Source organism: Papaver somniferum, chromosome 4 (genome assembly GCF_003573695.1).
Source record: "Papaver somniferum cultivar HN1 chromosome 4, ASM357369v1, whole genome shotgun sequence".
NCBI lineage: Eukaryota > Viridiplantae > Streptophyta > Magnoliopsida > Ranunculales > Papaveraceae > Papaver > Papaver somniferum.
The window spans coordinates 125291371-125314203 of record NC_039361.1 but is presented as its reverse complement, the minus strand read 5'-3'; the positions used below and the strand labels follow the sequence as shown (position 1 = coordinate 125314203).

General features: G+C 36.0%; 1 long non-coding RNA gene across 1 annotated transcript; it reads right to left on the bottom strand.

Moving 5' to 3' along the window:
• Nucleotides 1–1268: 1268 nt before the first annotated feature.
• LOC113274248 lies at nucleotides 1269–4074 on the bottom strand. Its single transcript, XR_003322895.1, has 3 exons — nucleotides 2788–4074; nucleotides 2093–2174; nucleotides 1269–1451 (listed from the first exon to the last, which is right to left on the bottom strand). It is a non-coding gene; the product is annotated as an uncharacterized LOC113274248 (long non-coding RNA).
• Nucleotides 4075–22833: the final 18759 nt, after the last annotated feature.

Below are 22833 nucleotides of genomic sequence, written 5' to 3'. Positions count from 1 at the left end.
GTAACTCTTAGTTGCGGGTGAGATCAGCTAAGGCAATCAAGTGCGTAGTATCCTGCTGGGATCAAAGACGTAAGGAGCGTCGATTAGTGTGAGATTGATTGGGGTTCAACTACAGTCCAAACCGAAGTTTTTTTGTAGTAGGCTAGTGTCTGTAGTGGCTTAATACAGTGTGTGTTCAATCTGGACTAGGTCCCGGGGTTTTTCTGCATTTGCGGTTTCCTCGTTAACAAAAAATCTGGTGTCTGTGTTATTCCTTTTCCACATTATATTTTGTTATATAATAGAAATATCACAGGTTGTACGTTGAATCAATCAATTGGGAAATCCGACCTTTGGTTGTTGATTGAAATTGATTGATCCTTGAACATTGGTCTTTGGTACCGTTCAAGTTAATGTCTCTTGTATTCAATTAGACTCGCAAATTTATATTTGCTTGAGTAAGTATTGAATTGAGAAACTGAGATATAACTCTTTGATATACATTTTATTAAGATTGAGTCTGACTGTCTAGTTGATTCTCTTAAAAGTATATTGGATTTAGTCCATACAGATTCCTAATCGAAATATTGGGTGAGGTTGTTAGACCCCCGTTTTTTCAATTGGTACCAGAGCAGGCAAACACGTTTAAGACCTCAAAAGTCTGTGTTTGTAGCGATCTGACTATATGGACATAAAAGTATCTCTAAAGGCTTCACCAGGAATAAAATCTAATCTTAGAGAATGTTTTGAAAAACTTGTTATTCTCCAAAAAAGGTTGGATGAACAAATCCAGATCAACTCTGATCTTATTGCATAAATTGCATTGTATAAGGATTTGAAGTCTGTCAAAATTCCTTCTATGGATCTGAATAACTCCGTCTACTCTTCCTGAAGAATTCTAGACAGTCAAGTGTTAAACAAGGTTTAGACTTTGTGAAACTTGGTGAGAGTAAGAATTTCTCAAACAAGATTATTGATGCTGGCCCGTGTATGTTTCAACATACGTGTACACTCTTCCGGAACAGTTTAAAGGTTGCAAGTAATCTTCATAAGAAAATTAAACAATTGTTTACTTCTCTAACAAGAAATCCTAAACGGGAAAGTCGTGTTAGTATGGGTGCCTTTGCTTTGAAATCAACATCGCCCTTTCAATGGTTTCTTGACAGTGGATGTTGTAGCGCCCCCTAAGATAGCAGCTGACTAATCCAAGAGATTAACTAAATAAAGAGGCACTACGAATTTAAATCAAATACTTAAGCATTCAACTAAGAAATCTGCTATAAAAACTTAACCCAAAGCTAGACCCGCTCAGAAATATATATATATACAAGATCTCCTCTCAAATGATACATATACAATAGTCATTTGGTTTACAAAAATAATATGCAACATAATAAACATATCAGAAGTTAACCAACTAACGAACTCAACCGATGAAGCTTTCGCTGGGCAACTCTGATCAGTCTCTGAAACTAAAAGTGGGAATGAGTGAGCACATCGTCCCTAAAAGGTGTGCCCAATGGAAATAACATTTAAATTTCATGTAATCATTGGAATGATTTGAAAACAATTCATGTTTTCCCAAAACACTAAAACACAATCAATTCACAGAAATAAACAATCATGTATATGAAACTAACTCCTTCTTCAAACAATGTACTATATTGAGTGTCAACCAATTCCTTACACACCCTATTAGTTTATACTGGTGTCTACCAATTCCTTACACACCCGATACGCATAAAAGCTGAATTCATGTAGATATAAATGAAGGAGCGTATCCTATATACCACATGTGGAAATTCTCATTTCCAAATAGGTGTCGACCAATTCCTTACACACCTATCATTTTCCTAATAGGTGTCGACCACTTCCTTACGCACCTATTAGGCATACAAATGGAAATTCTTATTTCCCAAACAATTCATAAAGACAAATAAAGCATTACAATTCCTTCCCAAGCAACGGAAAGATTAAAAGAATCAACAATACTTTCGGAATTTAAAATAAAACAATGCATGGAATACACAATCAGGCAATGCATGAATTTGTTATACATAAACTTTTGTGAAAGAAAACAACAATGATCACAAGAGAGTTAAAGTATTCCCACCTTTTTTGATGACAAGCCACTCCTACCTCGAGATCCACGATCCACTGGTTCGTCCTTTGAATCGATCGTTGTTAATAACCAACTGTTAATCACACAAGCACTCTAAGAATCCAGCCAAAATGGCTCACATAAGTATCATACAAGTCTATCTAATTGTTCTAAGCCCATTTATGAATTTACACCTTTTCATTCTCTATCTTTAGCATAGCTAAGGATTACTAATTCAATTAGGTTGGTTCTATAGTCCATTGTCTAAGTCTTATGAACATCTACAACTTTGTAGAAGGAAACAAATGCTAATTCAGATTATAAAGTTCCAGTACATTAAATAAAAAGGCTATCTCTAAGCCCAAGTTCACTAAACAGCCCAACAACACAAGGTCTGACCCAACTGGGTCAATTTAACGGTCACTGACGGTCAAAGTGGTCAACTAACAGTCCACGTCCAGTCAAGGTCAAGTCCAGGGTAATCAAATCGGCCAAGGTCCATTGAGTCAACTCATGTAACATATCGGAATCACTGAGTCGGCACAGGATTGACTCAGTCAGATTGACTAAGTCAGCTAAACTGACTGGGATGACTAGTAGGTCTAAAACACAAGGCCTGAGCCATAAGCTCATGCCACCAACCAAAGAAGCAACTCAATCAACTCAAATAACTATGTAATTCAATTATAATTACAAAATGTATTTACCTTATTCTGTAGTTGCAAGCATGAACTAGAAGCACCAAATTGAACAATCAACATTCAAACAACACCACATGTTTCATTCCAAAGTCTCTGTCACGCTCCAAATCCATTTATGCAATAACACTTCACTGAGGTGAACTATTAGACCTAATTATCACTTACACCCACCACCATGTAAATAACTTCACTTTCATTACAATCCATTCCACCTTATATGACATGCACCACCACTTGCAACTTGAACTGCAGCTACATTCCACAAAACCATCTGCAGATCACAACTATCAGTCGAACACACTCAACTGCAATCCCACATAGACCGACCCAATCCCATTTACTTCAGCCACCAAAAACTTACAATTACATCCATCACCATTCACCTGCACCTCCACAGAACAACAACATTCTATACCTTCCTTCTCATAATCAACATTCAACACTAAAGCTATCACCATTACCATTTCCTTGTCCAGTTCATTACAACCAACACAGTTCAGACTACCAACAACATTATTACCATTTCCTAATTCAACATCTGAATCTTGTTAAAATAATATCCAATTCCCATAACCTCCATTTTCATTTAACAACCTTCCTACCGGATTAACAACATCACTACCAAAACATTCCACAACCACAGTAAATACATTATCATTCTTATAACTTCAAAAATTCAATAATTTATCCTTCAAATACCAAAATTAAAACAATTAAAAGCTTACCCAAGTACCGACATCAACTGAATTGCTTTTCCCCCAATTTATTTATACTGAAACCCTAATTCCAATTTGGGGAAGAACACATGAACCCTAATTCTCTGAATTCTTCTTATAAAACCCTAATTTCATTCAACTCCTCACTGTAATTGAGAAATAAGTTGCTAAGTCTTCAAGTTAACGAAACAAATCCTTTATCTTCTTCTTCTCCATCACTAATTGAATCCTCACTTCATCTGGGTAAACCCTAATTTCATTAATTTATCAACTCATCACCTCAACTGCTAAACTAACACAATACCCATATATAATTATTTAACTTCAACATCAATACTCCATAAATCCTCAATCGATTCATTTCTCAGAAAACCTATTTTCTTCTTTCTCTAATTCACCTCTTCTCTTGAGCCTGAATCGACCATACAATAACCTTCTCTACCAATAGCCCCTTCACTAACCTTTAACACTCTTATTTCAATCTCAGAATCATGAATTTGATTCTCAAATTCATCGGCAGATGATGAGCAGGAAAGAGCAGAAGAAGAAATAATAGGAAAGATAAAGAATAAGAGAAAATGAAATTCGCTTCTCGATCTGGTGTAGGTGATAAGACCAAACATGTTACTAAGACACTCACTTGCTTCGATCAGATCAGCCGCAACGTGTCAGGGTTGCAATGAAAAGGTTTATCCTAAATGACGTTTTTACCCTTCGCACTAATCCAAAGATCTTTTCTTTGTCTGGTATCCGAATGACACGCTCGAGTAGTCTAATTCGCATAAATTTTCGAGTTCTATCTAACGGTACTAGTTTCGTATCTAGATCATTGTTAGATTAATTTCTATTAATTAACGTTCGTGTTAAACTAATCGAGTTATTATCGGCTAAAACGTCTCTTGACTAGTCTAATAGCGTTGACGAGCTTGAGGGTCTTTACAGATGCAGCAGACATATGACTGGTGATCTTTCGTGGTTTGTATCTTCAAACGACTTTGAAGAAGGACCGGTAACTTTCGGAGATGGGAGTTGTTGCTACATAATCAAAAAGGGTACGATCAAGCTTCCTGGAGTTCCTGAAATTCATGATGTAGTGTACGTTAAAAGTATGACTGCAAATCTTCTTCCTATTAATCAAATATACGACAAAGGCCATAAAGCTGTCTTCAATGCAAATGGATGTGACATTGTAGACAAAACTGGGAAAGTAATTTTTCTGGGTACTTGTGGCAAAAATAACTGTTATCTTCTTGATATTCAGTTTAACAACTGTTGCAATTTGACTAAGGTGGAATCTACACATCTTTGGCATGAGCGTTTTGGTCACATCAATTATTGTCTTCTAACTATGATCATTAACAAAGAACTTGTTAGAGGCGTTCCCAAAATCAATGAAAATATTGATGGTGTATGTGGTGCCTATCAAAAGGGTAAGCAAACGAAAGTTCACCATAAATCATCTCGAGATATTCTCACTAAAGCTCCACTTGATTTAATTCATATGGATCTATTCGGAACTATTCAACAACCTACTGTTGCGGGAAAGAAGTATGCTTCAGTTATGGTAGATGATTACACCAGATTCACATGGGTAGTGTAGCGCCCCCAAAGCTAGCAGCTGACTAATCCAAGTGATTAACTAAATAAAGAGGAACTAACAATCTAAATCATTTACTTAAACATTCAATTAAGAAATATGCTACAAAACTTAACCCAAAATTAGCCCCGCTCAGAAATATATATACAAGAACTTCTCTTAAATGATACATATACAATAGTCATTTGGTTTTCAAATATAATATGCAACATAATAAGCATAGCCGAAGTAATCTAACAAACGGACTCAACTCCTCGAAGCTTTTGCTGCGCAACTCTGATCTGTCTCTGAAACTGAAAGTGGGAATGGGTGAGCACATCACCCCTAGAAGGAGTGCCCAGCAGGAATAACATTTAACTGTAAAAAAATCATGAGCAAGATTTGGAAAACAATACATGTGTTCCCAAACATCAAAGTGACCAAGTCACTGGAAATTCACAATCAATGTATATGGACAAATTCCTTTTTCAAACAATATATATTAGTCATGCCGGGTTTTTCCACACCTACATAGCTATACTGATGCCGGGTTGTTCCACACCTAATAAGCATAAAAGCTGAATTCATGTAGATATAAATGAAGGAGCGTATCCTATATATACCACACGTGGAAATTCTCATTTCCCATAACAATTCATATTGACAACAAAACATTACAGGTCCTTTCCAATTCATGGAAAGATTCAAAGAATCAACAGAACAATCATAATACAAACTAAACACTGCATGAAATGCACAAAATGACAATGCATGAGTTTGTTAAATATAAACTTTTGTAAAAGAAACAACAATGGTCTCAAAAGAGTTAAAAGTATTCCCACCTCTTTTGATGACAAGCCAAGCCTACCTCGAGATCCACTGGTTCATCCTTTGAATCGATCGTTTTTAATAGAGTCAACTGTTAATTACACAAGAACTCTAAGAATTTAGCCAAAAGTCTCACACAAGGCTCTTAAAATAATCTCATACAATTCTCCAGTTATGGGCTAAGTCAAATAACTAATGGTTCTAATTTTATTAGTGGTTCTATAACATGGTATTTAATGTCCTAGGCATAAATCAATTTATACTTATCCAAATGTGGTCAAATTCGGTGTCATCGGAAAGCCCTTCAAAATTTATACAACTTTGTACAAGGGACCATAAGTTAATTCGGACCGTAAGTGATCTATAAACCCAAAATACAATTTCTGGCCCTAAGACCAAACCTATGGACGTGATCCGGCACGACCCACTAGTCCGGCCCGCTACCCATTTGACTGATCCATCGGGTTAACCCACAACCCAAGTCACTAACCCGTTTTCTTTAATCCTGACCCGACCGACTGGCTCGGCTGACTCACTGACTTGGCTGAGTGAGCTAGCTGACTAGGTCATCTTCTTCACAATTTTCAGGAAATAAACCAAGTGTTGAAATACTAAAAACAGTGCATGAGGTCAACTTCAAGGGTCTCTATATTACATACTATAACTCCAAATTAAACAATACATGTCTCATTCAAATTTTAGGGAAGTCCTTTACATGTTTTGCGTACTGAATATTTTCCATATGCAACTCTAACCTATCTAAAAAGTCTCCAACTTATTGATACTTATGGCTGAATACCCTGGTTTCAGCTTCAACGACTAGTTTTCGGTCAACCATATCTCATTCTTTACTCAACGGAATTGAACGAACTTGATATCAACAGAAAGCACACCCTTCGTAATACAAATCACATTTATAGAGATATGTCTAGTTCTCACTTTAAGATACCTAAATACGCCTATAAAGATCGACCAGATACATAAAAACCATGCATAAAATCATAATTATCAAAGTAATAAGAACTTCATTGGTTTTGATCTATTCTTGATTCTAACACATACCCAAATCATAATAAACCCCACTAGAACAAATTAAAATGGTTACCTTGATCGTTTAGACTAGTTTCCATCTTCTCCATCATGATCATCATCTTGCTAACCACCGTCATCCTTATGTTAACAATCACCATAACTATCATCAATCATCTTAATTAAGCTTCAACCACAAGTTTATCATCATCTCTCTTTACTTTAGGATCACGTCCCTCTATTCTCTCTTCTTAAAATCTCTGATCTCTCAATCACTCCATAAATATTTCTATCCACCAATACTTTCCCTCAAGTTCTCAACTATTTTCCAACGCTCTCTTTCTTTCGATATATTTTCTTATATTTCTAACCTTAGGTTTCTTTCAATCTTTGACTCACCTCTACTCTGTGCTAACAATGACAGCACCTTGTTTCACTGACAGCGGCAGCTACTTAAGTTTTCAAAAGACAACTCTCAATTAAAAATCAAGTATATAGTTTTTGATTAAAATTAAAGCTTCACTAATGCTAACCTTGTATTATGTTAAGGGATGGACAATGATAAAGAGAGGGTCAATTAAACGAGAGGTATGATCACATAGGTCATATCAACGGTGACGGTTTGACGATCAACGGTCGAGTCAACTATAGTTTGACTAAATCTTTGCTCCACCTTCCGAGTCTCGTATCTTCCTCGTCCGGAGTCCGATTGACGCGTTCAAGTAATTCATTTCGCATAACTTTTCGGGATCTATTCAACAGTATTAGTTTTGTATCTAAATCGTTGTTAGATTAATTTATATTAATTAACATTCGTGTTAAATTAGTCGAGTTATTATCGGACAATTCGTCACTTGACTAGTCTAATAGCATTGACGAGCTTGAGGGTCCTTACATGTAGCATTCCTAACTCATAAGAATTAAACCCTTGATGAATTTAAGATTATTGTTAATAGGATCCAGAACGAACAAGGTCGCAAATTAAAAAAATTTAGAAGTGACCGTGACACTGAATTCAAAGACACCAAAGTATTTGAATTCTGTGACAAACTGGGGATTATTCAACAATACTCACCCATTACTCCTCAGGCTAATGGAGTTGTAGAAATAAAGAATAGGAACATCCAGTAAATGGCCAGAGTAATGCTCCACAACAAAAACCTACCCTTAAGGTTTTGGGGAGAAGTTGTTTTCACAACATGTTACTCGATCAACCGTGTCTATCTATGGTGTAAGACTCTAAACACTCCTTATAGGTTGTGGTATGGTAGGAAACCCAACTTACACTACCTCAAGGTGTTCGGAAGTAAGTGTTATATCCTAAAAGATCGAGAACAAAAAGGGAAATTTGATACTAAAAGTGATGAAGGTATCTTTCTTGGTTATACTTTTGACAGTCGTGGTTTCGAAGTGTTCAATCTCATAATCCAAGTTATGATGGAATCTGCTAATATTATCATTGATGATATTAGTAATTTTCACCATGATATTTATCCTGCTGAACTGCCTCCTACCGAGACAACTGAGAAATTCAAAGAAATTCCAGAGTCAGTTGAAGTTATTCCTACTGTTACTGATCCTGATTTTTTTAGTGACGAGGAGAAGAGCACTGATCAGGCTACTCCTGTTGAACAAGAACGTGTCCCTCCACGACACCTCTGAGTTCAAAGGAATCATGATCCCAACAGTATCATTGGAGGAAGAGATTCTACTGCAAAGACAAGAGGACAACTTCAAAATATGTGCAATTTTGGTTATTATCTTTCACAAGTAGAAGCAAGAAATATTTACGAAGCTCTTAGCGATCCCGTATGGGTGAATGCAATGCATGAAGAGTTAAATCAATTTCAAAGACAAGATATATAGAAGCTTGTACCTTGTCCTCTTAATGTCAATATTGTTGGTACCAAATGGATATTTAATAATAAGTCTGATGAGTTCGGGACCATTGTCAGGAACAAAGATAGACTTGTCGCTCAAGGATATTCACAAATTGAAGGAATCGACTTTGACGAAACCTTTGCTCCTGTGGCACGCCTTGAGTCCATTAGATTATTTTTAGATCATGTTTGTTTTCTTAAGGTTAAGCTATTTCAAATGGACATAAAATCTTCTTTCCTAAACGGAAACTTAAAGGAAGAAGTCTATGTAGCTCAAACTAAGGGATTTGAAAACCCTAATTTCCCTAATCACGTGCTTAAACTCAATAAGGCATTATATGGGTTGAAACAAGCACCTCGTGCTTGGTTCGAAAAACTGACCTCATCTCTTCTTGGGAAAGGTTTTTCGAGAGGTGAAGCTGATAAAACATTGTTTACCAAATAGAGTGGAAAAGATGTTGTGATTGCTCAAGTGTATGTAGATGATATCATCTATGGATCAACATCAAAGAAACTTGCAAAAGATTTTCAGGTTTCTCTTGGTAAGGAGTTTGAAATGAGAAATGTTGGTGAATTAAAATTCTTTTTGGGGTTACAAATTCAACAACATAAGGATGGAATTTACCTATCTCAAGAGAAATATGCAAAGGATCTTGTTTCTAGATTCAGCCTTGATAAGTCAACTCCTAAACTGACTCCTATGTCTACCACTGGTAAACTACATCGAGATGATAAAGGTGTGAATGTGGATCAAAAACTTTATCGATCTATCATTGGAAGCCTCTTATATCTCACATCCACTAGACCTGATATTGCTTTAGCGTTGGTTGTTGTGCTAGGTTTCAGGAAAATCCAAAGGAATCTCATCTTGCAGCTGCAAAAAGGATCATACGCTATGTTAATCACACTGCCAGGTGTGGTATCTCTTATACTTTTGATACTAATACTGATCTTACTGCTTATTCAGATGCAGATTGGGTAGGATGAATGGAAGACAGAAAGAGTACTTCAGGGGGGTTCTACTATGTAGGATTAAATCTTGTAGCTTGGCATAGAAAGAAACAAAATTTACAATCCTTCTCAACATGTGAAGCAGAATATATTGCTGCAGGTTCATGTTGTACTCAACTTCTATGGATGAAACAAATGCTTGCTGATTACGGAATCAACACTGGAATAATGAAAATTTTATGGGATAACACTAGTGTTATTCGTATAACGGAGAATCCAGTTGAGCACTCCAGGACTAAGCACATTGACATAAGGTATCATTTTATTCGAGATCTTTATGAGAATGGTATCATCATCATCATGGAATTTGTTCCTTCCGAACAACAATTGGCTGATATTATCACTAAACCATTGGACACTACTACGTTTCAACATTAGTCTATTGGTGTTGTTCTGGTTCATTAGCTCTCCATAACTCTTACCCCTGTGTTTATGTCGATATATTGGGCAATTAAGTTTGTAATTCCTTGAGTAGTGTTGCTTTGATTCCACATTTGTATCTAGTAGATGTATTCCTTGTCTAAGTTTTTCTTTTTTTTAAAAAAAAAATCCTTCTTTTCTCGTAAAAAGTAAGGTCGCTCTTGTTGCTCTTTCGGGAATGACATTATATGGGGGAGAGTTCTTTTTGAACTTGCGCTTAATTTCCATATCTTTGTGGGGAGTGCGGGTGTGGAATATCATAGGGGTTATCTTGTATCTTTATAAACTCCTTGATGAATGCATTTAGCTTCGGCTTTATGATTGCATCTAAACAAGTTGATATGTGCTTTTCTTTGGTCTTGAAGCATCTCCATGGAAATTTCGTTAGGATCCCACTAGTTTTCGTACCTTTGCCAATTTTATTGACAAAAAAGGGGAGAATTAATGTGTAGTTCACACTACAAATACATATGGTTTTCGGATCATTATGTAAGGGGGAGTGGTTTTCATGTTGAGATGAAAGTATTGACTAAGCGGGAGTGATACATATCACCATAGTATTGTTGTCGAAGTTGTGATACAATTGAACTTTGATGTTGTGTAATAATACTATGACACTGTGTAACAATGATTGAGAGCTTGTGTTTTCTCATTGTTATGGCTACGGAATTTCAACAACGATGATGCTGAACTTACAACCTTTGGAATCATTGGATTACTTGGAAGTGACGAAGATTTCGAGTAATGTTGAAGAACCAAGGAGATCATGCATGTGGAAGAGAAGCTGCAGAGTTTATTTATTTTGTAATCCATATGTATCGATAGTTTTTTCACTAAAATTGACAAAGGGGGAGATTGTTAGAGAATTGCTCGGTCGAACTCGCAAGCGTTGTTATCTCAAGCTTTTTTGTCAAATTTAGTTGTCAAAACTATATGTCTTGATTTCTAGTCTACTTATAGATAAATTCTCGGACTAGGATAGTTAAGTGTAGTTGAGCTCCAGACTCCACCCCGATCATCATATGAAGACGAAGAACTACTCAATGATCCAGTGGAACTTCATCGAATAAAAGGTATATGGAGACTTAGACTTATCTATCACTCAAAAGTCTATCTACTCTATCTCCTACTCTTGAGACAAAATTCTTATAAGTATATAGATTTCAATTATACACATTTTCTATTTCGATCCAAGTTCAACTCGCCTATCTATTTCTCGAATATGTGTTGGTAAGCTTTTGCTTTAGCCAAGTTCATCTTTACTAGTGACGAAAGTCATGTTGACATTTCAATATCTTGAAAATCGCTTTGATGAAAAATAGTTTGTCAATAACAACTATGTAACATCCTCTAAGAATGTTTCAATGATTGAAGTGTAGAGTTGAGATCATGTAACCATCTTTGGATATAAGTATATATAGTTTGTTCGCACATTAGTGCATAAATCCATGAACCGAGAACCAAGTGTATGCATATGTGCGTGTACGAAATTGGTGAAGGAGACAGGTTAAATATGCATACCCATACGCATACTTGCGGAAGTTCACGTCCGTGAATATATGTTGAGTTTGGGAATTGACAAACTCTTAACCACTCACCTTAAGTATGCGTACCCGTACGCATAATGAAGAAAGTTTTCTACCCGAGAATTTCTGCTGAGGTTGGAAACCAAAACCAACTCAAATCCGGTTGCTTAGGTACGCATATCCTTACGCATACTTAAGCTGGTTACTTTATCAAATAGGTCAGTTCATGAACTTAAACATTTAAATTATAAGGAATGCAATCTTTGCAAACCGTGGCTATAATGTTCATGAATCGATTCAAGTGAATCAAACCGATTTTATTTCAATTGTGTCTTCAAAAGATATAAGCAATTGAACAACTCTTTAACTAGTTCATTTGAGTCATTTGAACTAGTTGTGGTAAAGAATAATATGGTTGATATGAAAGTGCTCATATGGCTGACCATTTGGTTAACTGTTGTGAACCAACTAAGTGTACACGTTTAGGTATGGTTACTCAAACCTGTATGAAATACATTTCATTTGTGTATAACAAGCTAAGATTCGATCTAACGGTTGAAAGATATTAGCTTGAATGTAATCAGGTTTCCATCTAACGATGGATATTGAATGCTTTGTTACTAAGCTAACATTGATTGCAAACCTTGATTTGAAAACTATATAAAGGAGAACTCTAGCAACTGGGAAACCTAATACCCACACCTCCTGTGTGATACTAGTTGTGTTAAATAGAGTCGATTCTCCTTTAACCTTAGGTTTCTTCTCGAGACCCTGTAGGTTAACGACTGAAAGACTTCATTGGGATTGTGAAGCCAGACCGGACTAATTTTCTTGCAGTTGTGTGATCTGATCTTGTTGTATCTATCATACGAGTACAATCTTAAGATTGGCTTGAGATTGATATATCCGATAGGAAAGATATAAAATAAGTCACAAACATCTTCGTCTCATCGTTTGTGATTCCACAATATCTTGTTTCGCTAGTCGATTAAGATTATTGCGAGGTGATCGATAATTCCAGGTTGTTCTTCGAGAATATAAGTTCGACTTATCGATTGGTTCCTGTTCACCTTGATTTATCAAAAGAAGGAACAAAACTCGGAGGTATTTATGTGGGAAACGGATTTATCTATTACCATAGACTTTTCTGTGTGATACAGATTTGTTTATTAAAGTCTTCAACTTTGGGTCGTAGCAACTCTTAGTTATGGGTGAGATCATCTAAGGGAATCAAGTGCGTAGTATCCTGCTTGGATCAGAGACGTAAGGAGTGCAACTGTACCTTGTATCAGTGTGAGATTGATTGGGTTTCAACTGCAGTGGCTTAATACAGTGTGTGTTCAATCTGGACTAGGTCCCGGGGCTTTTCTGCATTTGCGGTTTCCTCGTTAACAAAACTTATGGTATCTGTGTTATTTCTTTTCCGCATTATATTTTTTTATATAATAGAAATATCACAGGTTGTGCGTTGAATCAATCAATTGGGAAATCCAACCTTTGGTTGTTGATTGAAATTGATTGATTGTGAAACATTGGTCTTTGGTACCGTTCAAGTTAATTTCTCTTGTATTCAATTAGACTCGCAGATTTTATTTACTTGAGTAAGTATTGAATCGAGAAACTGAGATATAACACTTTGATATACTTTTTATTAAGATTGAGTCTGACTGTCTAGTTGATTGTTCGAATTTTTATAGTGGTAAATAAGGTTGTCGTTCAGTCAGACTTTGTTGAGATTGATTCTAGGCTTAAATATGAAAATACTAAAAATAAGAAAATATATAAAATGAGGTCACAGGATGAAAAATTTACTGGGACTCAGGATTTCATTGTTTTTCATATTCAAGTGGTTCAGAAATTAATCCTAGGTAGTTATACCTCAAAATAAAAGTAATATTAACTCTATTCTTTGCCAAAGTAGATTTCATACATTAGTTGTAAGTTGTGAGCATGACGCATCAAAAGTAATTAAAACTAAGCATGTGACATCAGACAAAATAACAAATAATTAATAGAAATCATAAAATAATTAAATTCTATGCAAATAGTTATAATATAATTAATTTAATTACCACATCGGTGAAAAACAACTTCCTTCGTTGTCCCAGTGATGGGTTCTACCTCCGCATGGTGAAAACACACTCAAAAATATAACTCATAGCTCAAATGATGCTTTTATAGATGGAAAACTAATGAAAACAGAAGTTCGCAACGCTTTGTTGGCGTTACAGAAACTACTGTTACAATTACACTTCTGAACAATTGTTGCAAGGAAACAGTTACAATACGATAAAAGAATAGTGTTGTTGTCACTGTTTATATGTCGCTGCAAAGACTGTTGCAAAACCGTGAATAAACCACGGTTTATTAACGACAGGCTTTGACAACTTATTGTTCTTCGTCTTCTTCTCTTCCTGCAGGTACAGAAAGCTCTGCAACTTCTTGTTCTTCACTCTGTTCTCGCCCCCAATCACTCCATAGCCTTCCTCTTGCTTCCACAATCTCTTTTATACTCAACAGACCCATCCAATCTCCACAATAACTCAATATTATTCGAGAATATTTTCTTTATTTTTTTCTTCAAGTCGGGGATTTACTTTCTTTTTATTTATTCTCACGCATCTGTTTGCGTTGAATTCTTCCAAGAACGTTGATTACTCGTCTCAGGTGACGCTAACACGCAGTCAGATATACGCTAACTTCCCAAAACAACACCTTCCCATTGAAACAGAATATCTCCGGTTTATCTTCTTCCCTTTAAACTTCCAAAGCCAACAAGAATTCCAAATATATCTTCTTTTATGTTCTACACTTCCACACGTCTCTGAGTTGGCAAAGAAATCTCTTTCAATAAATAGAATATAATCCAGAGAGTAAAATCTTCTCTCACAGTTCACGTATCTCCCATGATCAAATCCAGAATATCAAGCATTTATCACGTGAAATCTTCTTATTTTATCGATTTTAACTTGCATACCATTCCTGTTTTAATGCAACAGGATATTCCCAAATCAATTCCAGCGAAAAGATCCCAACAAATCAGCCCAGAAATCAACACAGGAAGTTACGGAATCTGAGATTATTTTCCCGCCAAAATGTATTCTTTAAACAGTAATGAAGATGGTGATGATTGCCCCTTATCCAGTGATAGGGTGCGGTTAGCAGTTGGCGCCTGGGGTGAAAATAGTAAATTAGGTGCCCCTTAGTAATTGAGTGCCCCTTATCCAAATTAGGGTTTCGTTTAACATGTGTCCTCCAGGGTACAAAAACCACTTTTCGAGCAACTTTCTCCATAAGAGATTATTTCACAAAAACACCTACAAACAAGTTTATTAGTGATAAAATGAGTCCCAGCTAATGTATTTATGGGTGAAAATGCTTCGCACTTTCGTGCTCATCATTGATTCTCTTAAAAGTATATTGGAGTTAGTCCATACAGATTGCTAATCGAAATATTGGGTGAGGTTGTTAGACCACTGCTTTTTCACACACTTTGTTATCGTATCGCCTTGATCTTGTATCCATAGTCAATCACACAAGCGATCTTGTTGTTGTATTGTCTCGATCTCGTATCCATAGACGATCACACGAAGTGCGAACTTAATTGTCATATTATCTCGACTATCTCCATATACGATCATATTCGGTAAAGGACTTATATGTTGAAATAAAAATATTGTAGTGTAATTGTGTACCTTCGTTTTTTCAAGCCCTAAAAGGTAACCCACCGATTAAGGTACAATCGCGCTCCTTACGCCTCTTAAATCCCAGAAGGACTCCGTGCAATTGATTCCCTTAGATGACGTCATGCCAAATAAGAGTTTCTTCAACTCAATTTAAGACATTAAACCAAATATGCCTCCCACTGATTAAGCCTATATTTGATTTCCTTTTACAATAAAAAAGTTTGATCAAAGGTGATGAAAATCGATAGCAATAGACAAAGTCTAGCTAACCTCAAAATCCAGACTTATGCAACCCAAAGTGCAGCCTAGATTATTATTCACCTCACAAGTATAAAACTTGTGAAATAAACAAAGTTTGAGGCGAAGAGAACTTTGATGATTTCTATCTATCTTGATCGAGTGAGCATCTCAACTATCGATCAAGATCAGGATACTCAAGTTATCAAGGAAAGATAATTGGAAATGACTTCATGAATCCCTATGAAGTCTATGTAGTCTCTAAACCTTAAAAGGGTTAGGAAGAGGATAACTCTAGTTACAACTAGGATACACCAAAAAATAGTGTCGGGATTCAAAGATCCAAGTTACTTGAAGTTCCCCTTTTATAGACATTCAAAACATAGGTTGTTTAGGTTTAAGCTAAGATAGCTTTGGAACCAAGCAATCAATATCCATCGTTAGATGAATCTTTGAATTTGATTTATATAAACAAGATATACACTCTAGTTGGGTGAAACCGTAACCGAACCGTGTACAAAGACTATGTTCAAGGTGGTTAGCCAAAACTAGTCAATTTGAACTTAAAATCTTAATGTTCATCTTCATGAACACTTAAGATATTAATTTTGAGTCACAATCATATGATCAAATAAGTCTAGTGTTTTAGAGAATTAATCAAATGCTAATTATCTTATAGAAATAATTTAATCGCACTTGAAGATAATCGACATGGTTAGTAAATGCACAAAGTACAAATACCATAGCCGTTCGTGACTCAAGCCAGTCATAATACGTGTACCGGTTTGTAAACATTTAACCAAACCACGTTCCAGAGTTAACAAAACTATTTAGGTATGCGTACCGGTTTGGAAACCTTAAGACTATGACCGGTTCCGGAGTCCATAGAACTATTTTGGTTTACGCGCCGTTATGGATACTAAACCGATTTTGGGAACAAATAAATATTTTGATACGTGTACCGCTTTGGATACTAACCTAGTTCCGTGACCACAGTTCCTAAATGGTTTGCATATAAGTATGCGTACCGACCCGGTTCACGAGTTGAACATATTTTTCACATGATATACATAAGAATATGCGTACCACAAATCTGCAAGTCAATATATAGCTACTCCGCTATATGTACGAGTACATGTAATACGGGTTCAAACTTATAACAGTTTTCCCAGTTTGTAAGACTGATAACACTGTCTTGTATCCGAATCTATAATAGTTCTATATTTCTCTCTAAATCGATTCGAAACACTCCCGAATAACATCAATGACACCTATCACTGTTCCAGGCTATTTCCGAATGATAAAACCTGAACCATTATTTTGATTCCGAACAATAAATTGTCCTTAATGGAAATTCATCAAGTATGAACAAATGTTCATTAAGCTTAGTCATTATATTTCGAGAACTAATTATCAAGATAAACTTGACTCGAAATTCTTGTCTATGCGTAATAGTCTAATTTGTTATGTGACATCGTCTCAATGATATAAAAGTGAATATAACTTGAGAAATAGGTGGTTCAGTTTTCACTTACATTTTTTTGATGAAGTTCTCCAAAATCTTCGGTTGATCTTCGCCTTCAAACGGTAGAACGCAATGATGACTGCCGTGATCCACTGTTTCTCAACTATATTTATATCCTAGTATGAGACTTAACTAATTGTTGACTAGAAATCAGGATATAGTTTTGAAAACTAAATTTGACAACAAGATTGATGTAGAAACACTTGTGAGTTCGACCGAACAATGATCTAAAAAATACATACATAAAAGAAAATATAACAGAAACATCCAATGTTGATCATCTTCTCAAGCGTTACTATACCTGTTATATGAAACTAGAGAGGGAAATGAGTGAACACATCATCCCTTAAGGAGTGCTCAGAATATATATATAGCAAACTTTCAAACATTCATCAAAACAATGCATGTCGGATATAAACTCAGAAAACGCATTCACTCATATGTTAAAAGTTCCTCTACATAATAAAAGTAATAATATTACCAGGAAAACCCGGGCCTCTGCACTATTCCATATCGGAAAACATGGAGAACCCGATACCATAATAGGCCTATATATCGGGCCGTGCATACCCGTAACATTGAGTAACCACCGACATACAAGCAAATGACCAAGGAAGAATCATAATAATGAATACAAGAGAGTTCTTTATCGATTCTCACCTCATTTGATGACAAACCACGCCTACCACGAGATCTGCGATCCACCAGATCGTCATTTGAATTGATTATTTTTAAAATAAACTGACTGTTAATCACACAAGCACTCTAAAAATCTAGCCAATATGCGCACACACAATATTCATAGCATAATACGAAACAAGTTCACAGTTAATAACTAAGTGAAATAACTAATATTTTTAATTCTAACATTTGTTTTATATCCTGGTATTCCTTATATTTATCATAAAAATTATCTACTTGTCAAAATCAGATAAATTTGATGTCATTGGAAAAATCTCGTAAAAACTCTACAACTTTGCAGGAGGAATCGAAAACCAATTTAGATTTTGGAGTCTAAGTGGTCTAAAAACATAGTTTAGATAACTATGCCTAAACCCAACTGAAAACCAGTGGGCCTGATAAACCCGACCCAACAGACTGGCCACTACCCATGTCCTAGCCCATTTTCTTACTTAGGTTAACCCATGATCAGACCCATTTACTTACCACATTAACCGACCCATGATCCGAGAACCAATTCATCTAGTTTAAACGGTATATAAAATCAACATCTGTTACTTAAATACTTGAATACCAATTATGTCTAGTTAAAGCCTATTGTATATATAATTTGAGTACGAAATACTGGCTCCAGAATGAAAGTTAGGCCAAAAGCTTCAATTCTAGAGCTCCTGGCCCCCGGCCAATAGAAATCAAGGATTACTCACCAAATTAGGGACAAGATAGACAACCTTTCCTCCACTCTTCCCTCCTAATCATGAAACAACTCTAGGAAACCCTACTAAAAAACCTAAAGAAAAAAAATGGTGAAAAAGCGACGAGATACACAACCTGCTCCAACACCTTCTTTAACACCATATGAAGCCTGTCATAATCGTTATTTGCGAGCCAACATAATCATAAGAAAACACCAGCTCCCGAATCATCTATTATCCATCAGTCAAGGTTGGTAAATCCACACTTTCGTTCCTTCTCACTCACGTATTATTTTTTTCCATGATCAGATTCTTTTTCATATATTAACTTGATCGTATTTTTTAACATGCAATCTGATCCGGTGCACGGGGTTAAGCTATCAACTACAAGATCTTATTTTAACTTGATCAAATTCTTTTTAATATATTAACTTGATCGTATATTAGGTTTTTTTTTTACATGCAATTCGATCCGATGCACGGGGTTAAGCTATCAACTACATGATCTTATTTTATATTACATGATCTTATTTTATATTACGTGATCATATTATAATTCCATATACTAAATGGTGTGATCTTGTTGTATATTACGTGATTGTATGTTAGGTATTTAATCATATTATAAAGCCAACATTAACGATAACTATGATCTGATATTGTACATTCTTACATAATAGGTATGGACGAGCAAATCAAACAACGTATACTACGTAGGATATTCAACTATAAACAAATTCGTGTCAGGGAGAATAGGAGGCTTCGCAAACAACTTCTCGGTACTAAGAGACCAGCGCAACGATATAGGTTTCTGGACGAAGAAATACCACTAGAATCCAGCTCAGATGATGATAGTAGTTCTGATTACGACGACTCAGATGAAGATGACATATACCAAATATCCCAGAGTCGAGATGTTGAGCATTCTATAAGTAAGACCAAATTATATCAGGTTTCACTAACTTACATCAGATATAAATCATCAACTGTGTATTTGGGAATAGCAAATGTTGCTCAATATGCCTCTAATACTTTGTAAATTTGGGACATTTTCACAGGATTATCTATCAAGAAATCGGATTTCGGCGCACCAGCTCATACATGCAAGCATTGTGGTGCAATAATGTGGTTCCAGGAGAAAACACAAAAATCCAAAATAACTGATTGCGAGTTTAGCATATGTTGTTCCAGTGGTAATGTTGCGCTCCCACTTCTTAAGGAATGTCCAGATTATCTTTAAGGATTGTTGGACTTTAATGGTGGGCCGCGTCCCGCCAAGTTCAGAAAAAACATAAGGGCATACAACAATATGCTCGCTTTTACCTCAAACGGAGCCGGATTTAGTGGCAACATCAACAAGAAAGGTAAGGGTCTATGGACATATATACTTCAGGGTCATAGCTATCACAAAATAGGTTCTCTGGTGCCTCCAGAAAACAAAGAACCAGGATACAACCAACTATACATATGTGATACAGAATTGGCACAAGAAGCTAACCGTCGGAAGAACATATTTTTTTAGAAAGGAGCATAAAAATGAAGCCCAAAAGAATGGTGTAGTCGGAAAGAAAAATTATATACAGAAGAAAAAAGAGGATGAACTGGATTTGGAAGTGATCACTAATTTAATATCTATATTGGATGCAAATAATGCATATGCAAAGACATTCAGGTATATATAAGTCATGAAACTATATACTCGTTGTTACTCACTGCAATAAGTAAGATCCGAATGTATTAATTTTCACTATATACTTGCATCAAATATAGATAAATCATTAACTATATACTTGATATTCAGGATGGTTATCATTAACTATATAAATCATTAACTATATACTTGATATTCAGGATGGCCAGGGAAAGAATGCAACGACAACCTGCAGGTGAGTTACGCTTGCAAATCATTAGCCAACGAGAAAGAGATGCTAGGCAGTATAACCTACCAACGTGTTCAGAAGTTGCAGCTTTGATAGTCCAGAATCCTACTGATGATGATGTGTACAGGGACATCATTGTTGAGCATAAGAAAAATGGTTATACTAGAATCAATAAAATACATCCATGCTATATGCCAATGAAATTCCCTATTTTATTCCCCTATGGAGAAGATGGTTATAACATGGAAACTGCATACATGAACGTGAGAGTAATTAAAGATGGTGTATTGAGGAAGCGGCAACAGATCACCATGAGGGTGTATTATGCATTTAGGCTATAACAACGTCTTGGTGAGGGACAAACTTTAATTCGCGGTGGACGTTTGTTTCAGCAATATTGTGTGGATGCTTATGCATGTATTGAAGAATGTCGACTTAAGTGGGTAAGAAATAACCAAGAGCATATAAGGGCCGAGTTACATAGTGGGTTAAGAGATGCACTATTGAAGGGAGATACAACGAGAAAAAAGGGCAAAAGAAATGTGTTACCCTCATCTTACACCGGAGGCCCAAGATATATGATGCAACACTATCAAGATGTTGGAAAATTGGTGTTCCGGATCTCTTTATAACTTTCACATGGAATCCCAAATGGAAGGAAATTACAGAAGCTCTAGCTCACATACAAGGTCAGCGACCAGAAGATAGACTCGATATCGTTGCTAGGGTATTCAAGATAAAATTAAAGCATTTGATGGAAGTTCTCCCAAAGGGAAAACATTTTGGGAAAGTCAAAGGAGGTAATTTTAAATTTATTTGGTTGCATACTATATTCTGTGTTGTTTAACTTCGTACTAATTTGTATATTTTTGTATCTACAGCAATCTACACTATAGAATTTCAAAAGAGGGGATTACCACATGCCCACATTTTATTGTTTCTGGATAAGAAGGATAAACCAGAGACACCATCCGATATTAATAGAATTGTCACAGCAGAGATACCTGACAAGGAGAATGATCCTAATGGATACAATGTTGTTGTCAACTACATGCTGCATGGACCCTGTGGACTTTTAAAAGATGGTTCACCGTGCATGAAAAACGGGGTGTGCTCAAAACAATATCCAAAAGATTTCAGCCGCGAAACCAATGTTGACAAATATGGTTATCCAGTTTACAGGAGACGCGATAACGGCAGAATTGCCAACAAAAATGGTATTGATCTAGATAATACGTGGGTTGTTCCTCATAACAGGGAATTGATAGTTATGTTTGATGCGCACATCAGTGTTAAGGTATGCAATTCAAGAGGGGCATTGGTTAAATACTTATTCAAATACATCAACAAGGGTAAAGATCGAGTTACTGCTATTCTCGAAAAAGATCCAAATTTGAATGAAGATACAGGGGAAGAGGAAGTATTAATTGATGAAATAAATAATTACTTGGATTGTCGGTATATATCTGGGGCAGAAGCGTGTTGGAGGATTTTCGATTTCGATATTCAGTTCCGTGATCCATCAGTGGAGGGGATACCATACCATTTGGAGGGTGAACACCAGGTAATATTTGTCTCTTTCCTTACATTACGTATAAATCCAGACTTGATAGTTTCCGCATATAATTTGTTTTTTTTAATAAACTAATCTTATTTTAACAATGAACAGATCACTGTCGCACTCATGAACGACAATGACATTTAGAATTTTGGATTTGTGATTATTTGATCATGTTTTCTCCTATAAACACCAGGTAATATATCGTGATACGGACGATGTAGAAGATGTATTGGATAATCCAAGCTCCAATGTCACGGAATTTCTAGAATAGTTCGAAGCAAACAAGAAGTATCCAGAAGCAAGGGAGTTGACTTACACATATTTTCCATCTGAATTTGTATGGGACAAACAATTGAAAGAGTGGCGACCAAGGCAAAGAGGGAATATAGTCGGTAGACTATACAATGCTCACCCGAGTTCAGGAGAAATATATTTTCTCCGAATCCTATTGAATGTGTGCAAGGGGGCACGAAGTTATTCTGAGTTGAAAACCGTTAAGGGAACCACTTATACAACTTTTAGAGACACATGTGCAGCTCTTGGATTGCTATCGGACGACAACGAATGGCACGATGGTCTGCAGGAAGCATCAACATACATCAAAGATGACTTATTGCGCCAGATGTTTGTCATAATGTTGATTTTTTGTGAAGTAACCGATCCAAAAAAATTATGGGAAAAAATTGGAGTTTGTTAGCCGAAGGAATTCAGCACCGGGAGAGAAAAAGAAGGCGGAACTTACATTTGGAACTTACTGAATCCTAGTTAAAAAACCTCACCTTGATTGACATCGAAGAATTA